This window comes from Mercenaria mercenaria, unplaced genomic scaffold, assembly GCF_021730395.1.
Source record: "Mercenaria mercenaria strain notata unplaced genomic scaffold, MADL_Memer_1 contig_4892, whole genome shotgun sequence".
Lineage (NCBI taxonomy): Eukaryota > Metazoa > Mollusca > Bivalvia > Venerida > Veneridae > Mercenaria > Mercenaria mercenaria.
Genome location: NW_026463157.1, coordinates 29,973 through 41,059, shown reverse-complemented (window position 1 = coordinate 41,059; position 11,087 = coordinate 29,973). Strand labels below are relative to the sequence as shown.

The window sequence follows — 11,087 nt, the reverse complement described above, 5'->3', positions numbered from 1 at the left end:
CTAATTTGAATTTACCCTTGTAACAAGGTAACCTACCTCCAAAATGACATCTCCTCATAAACCGCTAGGCCAATATCATCCAAACTTCACAGGAATGTTCCTTGGGTGAAGTTCTACAAAACTTGTTCAAAGAATTGAATTCCATGCAGAACTCTGGTTGCCATGGCAACAGAAAGGAAAAACTTTAAAAATCTTCTTCTCAAAAACCAGAAGGCCTAGAGCTTAGATATTTGGTGTGAAGCATTGCCTAGTGGACCTCTACCAAGTTTGTTCAAATCATAACCCCGGGGTCAAAACTGACCCCGCCCCAGGGGTCACTTGACTTTACATAGGAAAATCTTAAAAAATCTTCTTCTCAAAAACCAGAAGCCCTAGAGCTTAGATATTTGACATGTAGCATTGCCTAGTGGACCTCTACTAAAATTGTTCAAATCATGACTCCGGGGTCAAAATTGACCCCGTCCCAGGGGTCACTTGATTTTACATAGGAAAATCTTCAAAATTTTTCTAAAAATAAACCAGATGGCCTAGATCTTAGATATTTGACATGTAGCATTGCCTAGTGGACCTCTACAAAATTTGTTCAAATCATGACCCCCGGATCAAAATTGACCCCGCCCCAGGGGTCACTTGATGTTACATAGGAAAACTCAAAAATTTTCTAAATATAAACCAGAAGGCCTAGGTCATAGATATTTGACATGTAGCATTGCCTAGTAGACCTCTACAAAATTTGTTCAAATCATGAACCCCGGGATCAAATTGACCCCGCCCCAAGGGGTTACTTGATTGTACATAGAAAAATCTTCAAAATTTTCTAAAAATAAACCAGAAGGCCTAGATCTTAGATATTTGACATGTAGCATTGCCTAGTGGACCTCTACAAAATTTGTTCAAATCATGACCCACGGGGTCAAAATTGACCCCGACCCAGGGGTCACTTGATTTTACATAGGAAAATCTTCAAAAATTTTCTAAAAAAAACTCAGAAGGCCTAGAGCTTAGATATTTGTCATGTTGCATTGCCTAGTGGACCTCTACAAAATTTGTTCAAATCATGACCCCCCGGGGTCAAAATTGACCCCGCCCAAGGGGTCACTTGATTTTACATAGGGAAATCTTCAAAAATTTGCTAAAAATAAACCAGAAGGCCTAGATCTTAGATATTTGATATGTAGCATTGTCTAGTAGACTTCTACAAAATTTGTTCAAATCATGACCCCCGGGATCAAATTGACCCCGCCCCATGGGGTCACTTGATTGTACATAGAAAAATCTTCAAAATTTTCTAAAAATAAACCAGAAGGCCTAGATCTTAGATATTTGACATGTAGCATTGCCTAGTGGACCTCTACAAAATTTGTTCAAATCTTGACTCCCCAGGGTCAAATTGACCCCGCCCCAAGGGTTACTTGATTGTACATAGGGAAATCTTCATAAATTTGCTAAAAATAAACCAGAAGGCCTAGGTCTTAGATATTTGATATGTAACATTTCCTAGTAGACTTCTACAAATTTTTCAAATCATGACCCCCGGGGTAAAATTAGCCCCGCCCCAGGGGTTACTTGATTGTACATAGGAAAATCTTCCAAAAAATTTCTAAAAATCATCAGTTTGACATTTGAAGCATGTAGCTCATATTACTCTGGTGAGCGATCTAGGGTCATCATGACCCTCTTGTTTTATTTTTTGCATTTTAGGTTGTGTCTCAGTGGTAACGATCAAAACCATACAAAGATGCATACAGATTGTAGATGGACGTGTTCTCAGATTTGGAGCATATCTGATGTGTATGTTATCTTTTCCTTTTCTGTTACGAATATATAAAGGCAACACTAGTATTAACATTTGTTTGTGCTCTTACACACGTCTGTATGCTTAGTTTAGCTGGACGTTTTGAAGAACTGAGAGAGCTATTCTACTCATATGGGCGTCGGAATCACACCTCGGTTAAAACTTTATTTGCAAGATCATATCTCAGTACCATTGTATGTATTTACACATCGCTCTACAAAACTTGAACCAAGTTAGATAACCCTTGTCTGAATTTTAAACAAAATATGGCCTTTTTTCTACTTAAAAATTTCGGTTTACATTATGTATGCACTAATTATCAAGCTATGTCTCAGTAGCATTATAAATCTTCACACAATGCTTTGCCAGACTACTGCAATAACTAAGTTGGATAACCCTTGGTTGAATTTGAAACAAAGTGTGGCCTTCTTTAGCTCCACTATTCGGATTAAAGTAACATAGGGGTGTTATTCTACTCACCCCGGCGTTTGCGTGAGCTTTTTCGGCAACCTTTGTTTTTCTTTGTTACTGTTGCTTATATCTTTGTAACTTCACATTAACATTGTTTAGCATGCAAATAAAGTATGTGCAGGGGCTGGGCCCATTATAACTTGGTGTAAAGTTATTGGTACCCTATAATCATCATCTGCATGTGTGGTTACAATCCCCATAACTCTATTTGTATTTTTGACAGAATTTTGCCCTTTTCATACTTAAAGTGTTTTGGCAAGCTTCTCAGTCATAAATGTTACAGCAGTAACCAAGTGAGATTACTCTTGCTTGATTTTAGTTTAAAGTATCTACCTGTTTCGACTTAGAAAATTTGGTGAAGGTTTTCATACAACTAACAAGTCGTATCTTGAATGTTGTGTGAAAATCTTCACCAACTTTTTATGCCCCCGGCATCTACTGATGCGGGAGGCATATAGTGATTGTCCTGTCCTGTCCGTTCGTATGTCCGTCCATCCGTACGAGGTTAACCAAATGGGACCGTTTCGTCTAGCATCAATACCCCTTACTAGAATGACTTGATACTAATGCAGATGTAACCTGTGACCATTCCTCATCTTCAGACATCTCCTAACCTCAGGTTGACCTTGACCTTCACCTCATTTTGGACTTAGGGTGCTTTATATGGGCCATCTCTTGGTTCACCAAATGGGACCGTTTCGAATAGCATCAATACCGCTTACGAGAATGAATTGATTTGAACCTTAAGGTGCAAAATCTATCGACAAGGATGCCACTAGGGGCATCAAGCGTTTATTGAAGGCAGCTCCTTGTTATGTCTCCCACCACACAGTGGTGTGGGAGACATATTGATTTACTCCAGTCTGTCTGTGTGTCCGTGTGTCTGTGTGTGTGTCTGTCACAAAGCTTGTCCGCACTCTAAGTCGAACATTTCTCATCCGATTTTCACCAAACTTGAACAAAATGTGTTGGACCATAAGACCTCGGCCAAGTTCGATAACTAGCCAAATCTGTCTAGGCGTCTTGGAGTTATGGCCCTTGAATTACCAAAATTCGGTCTTTTTACTCTTGTCCGCACTCTAATTCGAATATTTCTCATCCAATCTTCACCAAACTTAAATAAAATGTGTTTGACCATGAGACCTCGCCCAAGTCCGATAACTAGTCAAATCGGTCTAGGCATTTTTGAGTTGCGGCCCTTGAATTATCGAAAAATTGGCCTTTTTACTCATGTCTGCACTCTTAATCAAACATTTCTCATCCGATCTTCACCAAACTTGAACAAAATGTGTTTGACCATGAGACCTCGGCCAAGTTCGATAACTAGCCAAATCGGTCCAGGCATTTTGGAGTTACGGCCCTTGAATTATCGAAAAATCGGCCTTTTTACTCTTGTCCGCAGTCGAACATTTCTCATCCGATCTTCACCAAACTTGAACAAAATGTGTTTGACCATGAGACCTCGGCCAAGTTCGATAACTAGCCAAATCGGTCCAGGCATTTTAGAGTTACGGCCCTTGAATTACCGAAAAAAATCTGTCTGTTTACTCTTGTCCGCTCTCCAAGTCGTACATTTCTCATCCGATCTTCACCAAACTTGAACAAAATGTGTTTGGCCATATGACCTTACCCAAGTTCGATAACTAGCCAAATCTGCCCAGGCACTTTTGATTTATGGCCCTTGAATTACTGATTGGATCCACTCATCCAGACCATCTAATTGGATCCACTCGTCTAAAACATCTAGAGAAACTAACATTTTTCATAGGGGCAGTTGTGGGAGACATGCGCTTTTCTCAAAAGCATCTCTAGTTCTTGGTTGATTTTAATTTAAATTATGTCCCGTTTTCTACTTAGAAAGTTCTACGTATCAAGTTGTATCTCAGTAAAGATTGAAACTGCTTGCAATACCCTATTCTCATCAAAATTTCAAGGTTAAAAGAGCTCTTGGTTGAAATTAATTAAAATTATGTCGCTTATTTCTCTTGGAAATTTTGCTTGAAGTTTTGCATGCTAGTTGTTTCCAAAATAAAACTTCAGTTTGCAATAAATTATATTTGTAATAAATCATAATGAAATGACTTAGTTATGTCAGTCTTGTCAATAATAGCCCTTGTTTGATTTTAGTTGTCTAATAGTCGAGCACGCTGTCTTATGGACAGCTCTTGTATATACGCAATTTGAAGCTTGGCTGTAATATTTTCTATGGATCGCTTTCACTGATTTTAGTCATTTGTCTCATGCAAGTGGTGTTTTATGAAAACAAGTTTTGTAAAATAGTTTTATTGCCAAGTGAGACATTTACGTTTAACAAAATCATGTTTTCTTTCTTCATGCAATTCAGGTTGTGCTTTAAAAAGATAGTGTTCTGAGGCAAAGATCAAGAACATACATACATATCATGGACGATGACGGACGAAGGTGTTGTTAGATCTGGACCATAAATGGTGTGTATGTTTTCATATTTTCTTTTTTTTTGAATTTCTATAGGTCCCGCTAGAAAAACAATATTAGTTTCAGTTCTTAAAAATGCCGTCCTATGTCTTAAACACACACCAGGGTTTCCATTGAAACATACATCTACATCTAAGCAATGAAATAAATCAATTATTGGCGGTTATACAGCAGATTTTAAGCATATAATGTGTGTATGTTTACTTTTTATTTTGTGGCAACACTTTGATATATATTTTTTTCTGTTACATGCCTTTCTATATCTGTACACACAGCTGGGTTACCATGGAAACTTACATCTACATCTAGGCAATGGTATAATGGTTGATTAATATTCAGATGAGCAGATTTTGGGTGTGAATGTTTACATTTTGTTTCTGGTGGCAACACTTTGATATATTTGATCTTCTTTTTACACATACCCTTTTGTTTCTATACACACAACAGGGTTACCACTGAAATGTACCTCTTCATCTAGGCAATGGTATAATGGATGGCCAACGTTCAGATATACAGTGTTAAACAGAATTGTTTGGAGTGTATAGGCTTCGTATGTTTACTTTTCCTTTCTTGTTACAACACTTTGACATATTTATTTCAGATTTTACACATGACTTTGTGTAAATATACAGAGAACAGGGTTACCATGGAAATGTAACTCTACATCTAGCCAGAGATAAATGGATGACCGACGTCCAAGTCACCGAACAGCAGTGAGAGAAATACTGCAACCGATCACGTGACAAACGCTTAGTTTTGAATAGCATAAGCCTTGCGAAGATCTGTACATAAATTCAGGTAAAACTTGAATTTAAACAAAAATCCGAGTTTATAATAGTTGTGCTTACAGAGAATCCAATCTACATTGTATGTTTTTGTTTCATTATGTGTGTTCGGTGTTTGCTGTTTTGTCAGGGATTCGTTTACATTGGCTAGTTAGTTGTGTTTGTGATGTTGTTTGAGTGTTTGTTGTGGTGTTTTGTGGAGAGGCTTCAGTGTTTGTTTTGGTGTTTTGTGGAGGTGTTTCAGTGTTTGTTGTGGTGTTTTGTAGAGGTGTTTCAGTGTTTGTTGTGGTGTTTTGTGGAGGTGTTTCAGTGTTTGATGTGGTGTTTTGTGGAGATGTTTTAGTGTTTGTTGTTGTGTTCGTGGTGTCGCCTGTGTGGTTTTCTCGGTTGTAAATGGTTTTGTCAAAAGGGGTTTTTGTTAGTGCAGATTGTTTGTCAAATCGGGTTCTTCGTCTTTCAGTTCGTTATATTGTATTTTGTTTTTACCATTAGCGATATGATATTACTATTTATTCATGTACACAATTACATGAATAAATTAAGTATTGAGGTGTCTTCACAAGCACTGCAAAGAAGTCTTGTAGATTTCACAATGGTTTAGTGGATTGTGCAGCTTTGCCGTTTTTCTAGGGCACAACGGGGTATGTAATTTGTATATGTCATTGGTTTATTTCTTAAGCTATATTTGTAATAGGCGTGCAGTTTTCAATCAAGTTATGCAGATTTATTTTCATTTAAATAATTGTTCTACAAATTCGATATATTCTGGTTATCATAAAAGCCTACATTATTTAAATTATTTTTATTGTAACCGTATCAGTTGTTAAATAATGACTAGCAGTATTTAGTTAGCAGTGCATGACTTTAAACCTTTAGAAAGCTAAGGTCGACATTTTTTTAGAGTAACTTGAGAGCTTCGGGCATGCGCATACAGTTTCTGGCTTTGGTGATTGTAAAGCTCGAAGTATTTGGTGAGAGACTAACCAACGAAGGACACAAACCATCTGACGAGTAGCAGTTTCCTAGATCATACACGTAAGGACTTGTAATTTATAACGTACTTTGAATATAAATCGTTGATTCAGTTTTGTTACACTATGAAGTGTCAAAGGTTTTCATGATTGACTAATTTTACCTAAAGAAAACTTTACTGGGTTCACTGCAATGCCGTGATCTAAATAAGGCAAGCGTTTCTAAAATACAAAATTTTATCTTTTGTTAGTAAAAAAGTAAAAAGTGTCTTTTCATTTTCAAAGAGGGTTGAAATACTCCGCTTTCAATACGTGACTTTAGTGTAAGTATTGGTGAGAAACACAGGAAAAAATAATGCGGCCATTTATTATATTGTATTAACAGGAAGAAACTTTTAGTTAATGGAACTACAATTGCCACAGGCCTGCCTTGCTGGTACCATAAAGCTGCCGATAAACAGAGGTGCACTAGTACCTGTCGATACCGGTCACCAGAGACGCACTGGTACCCTATCGATGCCGATCATCAGATGTGTGCTGGACCCCTTATGTCATGATGTCAACATATTGATCAGGTGTTTTCAACCAGGTAGGTAACTAACTTGCTTAAGAATTGCCGTTTACGCGGCGCGAGTCGATCAAGAATGTATGTTACACTTTTGGTTTCTGACTTAGCCGTGTGCTTGATGGAGAGCTAAATTCTACTGGTTAAGGAACTTAATTCGGTTATCTTGAGCTTATTGACTTATCTGAAACAATGTAAAATGTGAAAGCTGCTGTTGATATGGACTAATATCTGGTTCTGTCACATAACTTTCCTTATTTTTTTCCGAACATGACTTATCTGAACATGTTGAGGGATTTGTCAAGTTATGTAACATTGACTGGTAGTTATTTAAATGTTACAAAATAATTATTTCGAAAACTTAAGGATAATATCTAAATGATATAAGAGGATTTATAACATGCAAAATAGTTGTCAATTATATCAAGCAGACGACACCAGTTGCTTCTACCAGACGAGCCTTAACTGTCGTCATCATGAACGCTGATACTGACTTGAATAACATACAGATCTCAAAGGTGATGCCAGTTTGTAAGGCGTTTGTTTCGGAAATAAAAATATCGACCCTAAACTGAAGAGTTTGCTCTGTCTTAAAGTACATCACTTAGCAACTAATAGATCAACTGCTTCGTAATATTAAATGACTAAAATTAATTTAGTGTCATATGCTGTCATTTGTGCATTGAAAGTTAATTAATGTAAGACCTGTAGGTAATTAGATTTGTTTCGAGAAATATGCACGAGTTCTGCAGGAGTGCAATATTATTCCGCTGCAGAACAAGTACATATTTCCCGATACAAATCTAATAATCTTTTTATTACATACGCATCTACACTAATATGAAATATTTAAATGTTTCGGATTTCATTGTAATTTAACAGAGTTTATAATTTATGTAATAAATAATTTTTCAGCACTGATCGATGGTTTTAATGGAATTCAAAGCTTGATGGATATATCGTCTGTATTTGTCCTGTCGTACTCACGGTAAAGAGCTCTTCAACACCTCTTGCACAAAACAAAAAATCCTGGATGGCCGGGCAGACGAAGACTTCAGTCAGGTAAATATATTATTTCATAACGTTTGTTCAGTTAGTTTGAAAGTTATTTGTATGCAGATTGTAAAATGATAAAGTTCCATAAACATGGTAGACGGTATTGCGGCAAAAATATTCTGGCAAGTATGTATTATATAAATGATATTGCCACAAAAATATCTGACACAATGTGCTCACACAGACTGGCAAATATGGAAAATGTTAACGATAAGAGGGGATTTTGACCGTCACCGTGGTATCTGGTGAGGTTCAGGTACTGGTTAGAAACCAGTTCGCAAAATTATGAGAATAAGTAAGACCTCTATTACTACTCTATGTAAATTAATTCTTGAACATAGAGCTACTTTAAATCAGTGAACAGTTTATTCTGAAATTCAGACCATATTTGAACTTAGGCTATGTCACCAACAGACTGATATCCGAGAAAATACAAATTGTTGTTACATGCTCATTTCTTTTACCCGTTAAGTTACAATGGTACCGGAAACATCAGTAATTTTCCGTACACTGACATCTGAATTTCGTATCTGGTGCCTGACGTAATTCAGTGTGTGTTGTTGCACTATTTTTTCTATTTAGTTCAGTATTGTCAATTCTATTCAGGCTATTTCATAAATTTATGATATTTACATTATATTTATACGTGTAGATGCGTATGTAATAAAAAGGTTATTATCTTTGCATCGGGAAATTAAGGCACTCGTTCTTCAGCGGATGAATATTGCGCTCCTAAAGTCGTGCAATATTTCCGCTGAAGAACTCGTGCATATTTCCCGATACAAAGCTAATAACCTATAATTATCTGCAAATTGTTTATCTCTAAGAGTTTTCAGATAGGCATAGAAAATATTTTTTTTTGCATGCATTAAAGGTGAATTATGATACGACGTGTTTTATGCCCACGGTGTCAAAGGCCCATGAGGTATATAGTGTTTGAACTATCCGTCTTTTCGTCAGTCACATTTCTTTTGTACTCGGCTGCTTTTACGGTTTATATCTTTTTGAAATGAAACATGGTTTACAACGTTAACATTTAACTGACATGTGCATATTGTCCGGATTTTCATGTCATATTCTTTTGGAGTTATGGTCCTTTTTTCGACTTTGAAATATTACAACTACATCAGAACATCGTGTACTCAGCTGTCAGTTTCTACCCGATTCCAATGAAACATAAGTGGACATGTATATATTGTCGGAACCTCGATGTCTGATTTTTTTCTCGAGTTATGGCCTTTTTCTCGGACGTCGAAATATTACGGACTAACGACCAAATCAGAACACTGTGTGCTCATGTCCTACAATTCAAATGAAACTTGGTTAACATTATCAGCTTGAAGTACATGCTCATTTTTTTCTGGAGTTCGGTGTTTTTGGAGTTTTGTCGGTGTTTTAAATTCTTAGTAATATCTAAAGAACATTTTCAGTGGTCAATTGTTATACGATGTTGACATCATTCTTTTCCTTTCTTTCGGCAATTATTGACAACTGTAATTTTATCTTTACATATTACATGGTTCTATTATTTGGTTTGTTAACTTGGTTAAACACATTGTTATCTGCAAATTGTTTATCTCTAAGACTCTTCAGATAGGCATAGAAAGATTTTTTTTTGCACGCATTAAAGGTGAATTATGACACGACGTAAGTTGTCAGATATATTTTATGCCCACGGTGTCAAAGGCTCATGGGTATATCAGTCCATCCGTCTGTCAAATTTCTTTTGTACTCGGCTGCTCTTACAGTTTATATCTTATTGAGATGAAACTTGGTATACAACATTAACATTTAACTTACATACGGATTTTCATGTCATATTCTTTTGGAGTAATAGTCCTTTTTCGGACATTGAAACTTTGAAATATTACAGCTAGATCAGAACATTGTGTACACAGCTTCACATATAGTTTCCACCAAATTCCAATGAAACAAAGTGGACCCACAGCATTGTAAATGATTCAAAGTCAACGATATTAAACAATATATGAGCCGCGCCATGAGAAAACCACCATAGTGCGTTTGCGACCAGCATGGATCCGTGCAGTCTGGGCAGGATCCATGCTGTTCGCTAACCGTTTCTCTAATTGCAATAGGCTTTGAAAGCGAACAACATGGATCCTGACCAGACTATGCGGATGCGCAGGCTGGTCTGGATCCATGCCGGTCGCAAATGCACTATGTTGGTTTTCCCATGGCGCGGCTCATACATTATAGGCAAGAGAATTACTGTGAAAAGACATGCCTGGCAATCGGTCGCCAATCATTAAGCTATTCTTAGCATATTTTAATTGAATTTCATGGATTTTACTGGTTATTGTAGCACCAGATGTACAAAGTATAATTATTTCAGGTTTGAAAAGGCAAGAAAACAGTTTTACGTTACTGAAAGACATAGAAAAGAATCGATTGCAGAAACATATCATCATGCCGTCCTGTGTTTGTTATTTCCAACAGATGACAGTGCGATGCGTTCCAGGTAATACCTTTAAAAAGTCTGTTTGATACTAGCTCTGTCTGTAAGCAATTAATGATTTTTAGCTCGACTATACGAAGTATAAGGAGAGCTATCCTACTCGACCCGGCGTCGGTGTCGGTTAAAGTTTTTTTTACACTTTCTCCTTTTTTCTTCTTATCTCTGTAATTACTTGATGGATTTGATTCAAACTTAAAATAGTTATTCCCCATCATCACCCACATCATCTGACATAAAGGCCATAACTCAGAGTGGCACCAATATTTCATGAATTATTCCCAATTTTTACTTAGAATTTCAGGTTAAAGTTTTGATACACTTTCACTCTATCTCTGTTATTACTGAATGGATTTGATTCGTACTTAAAATAATTGTTCAGCATCATCACCCACATCATATGACACAAGGTGCATAACTCTGGCACAAATTTTTCATGAATTATTCCCCCTTTTACTTAGAATTTCAGGTTAAAGTTTTGATACACTTCCTCTCTATCTCTGTTATTATACGCCCG

At 36.7% G+C, this 11,087-nt stretch overlaps 1 long non-coding RNA gene across 1 annotated transcript; it reads left to right on the top strand.

Moving 5' to 3' along the window:
• Positions 1 to 1,685: 1,685 nt before the first annotated feature.
• Positions 1,686 to 10,577, top strand: LOC128554269 (uncharacterized). The gene is made up of 7 exons (XR_008369565.1): positions 1,686 to 1,791; positions 4,611 to 4,713; positions 5,322 to 6,146; positions 6,407 to 6,540; positions 6,862 to 7,065; positions 7,957 to 8,103; positions 10,451 to 10,577. It is a non-coding gene; the product is annotated as an uncharacterized LOC128554269 (long non-coding RNA).
• The last annotated feature ends 510 nt before the right edge of the window (positions 10,578 to 11,087 follow it).